The sequence below is a fragment of the Octopus bimaculoides genome, chromosome 8, assembly GCF_001194135.2.
Source record: "Octopus bimaculoides isolate UCB-OBI-ISO-001 chromosome 8, ASM119413v2, whole genome shotgun sequence".
Lineage (NCBI taxonomy): Eukaryota > Metazoa > Mollusca > Cephalopoda > Octopoda > Octopodidae > Octopus > Octopus bimaculoides.
The window spans coordinates 87,428,610-87,428,937 of NC_068988.1; positions in this window are offsets into that span (position 1 = coordinate 87,428,610).

Genomic DNA, 328 nt, shown 5'->3' on the forward strand with positions numbered 1-328 from the left:
GAGTAACCATCTAGCTCTTGTACAAGAACCTGCTCTTCCCTTGCCTGTCATACTTTAACCCATTTGGCCCCTAGCATAAAGCTGTTCTGTTCCGCCACCTCTCTTTGGGTTCATACTCTTGTGAGCTATATGGTGACCTCAATAGGACTGGTGGCTTGAAAAAGGACCCAGTACATGTTTAAAATGGTTGGCATTAGGAAGGGTATCCAGCCATAGAAACCATGCCAAAACAACAATGGAATGTGGTGCAATCCTTGGACCCAATGGATCTTTGTCAAAGTGTCCAGCCAATGCCGGTGCAGAACATGTATGTTAAATGTTGATGATG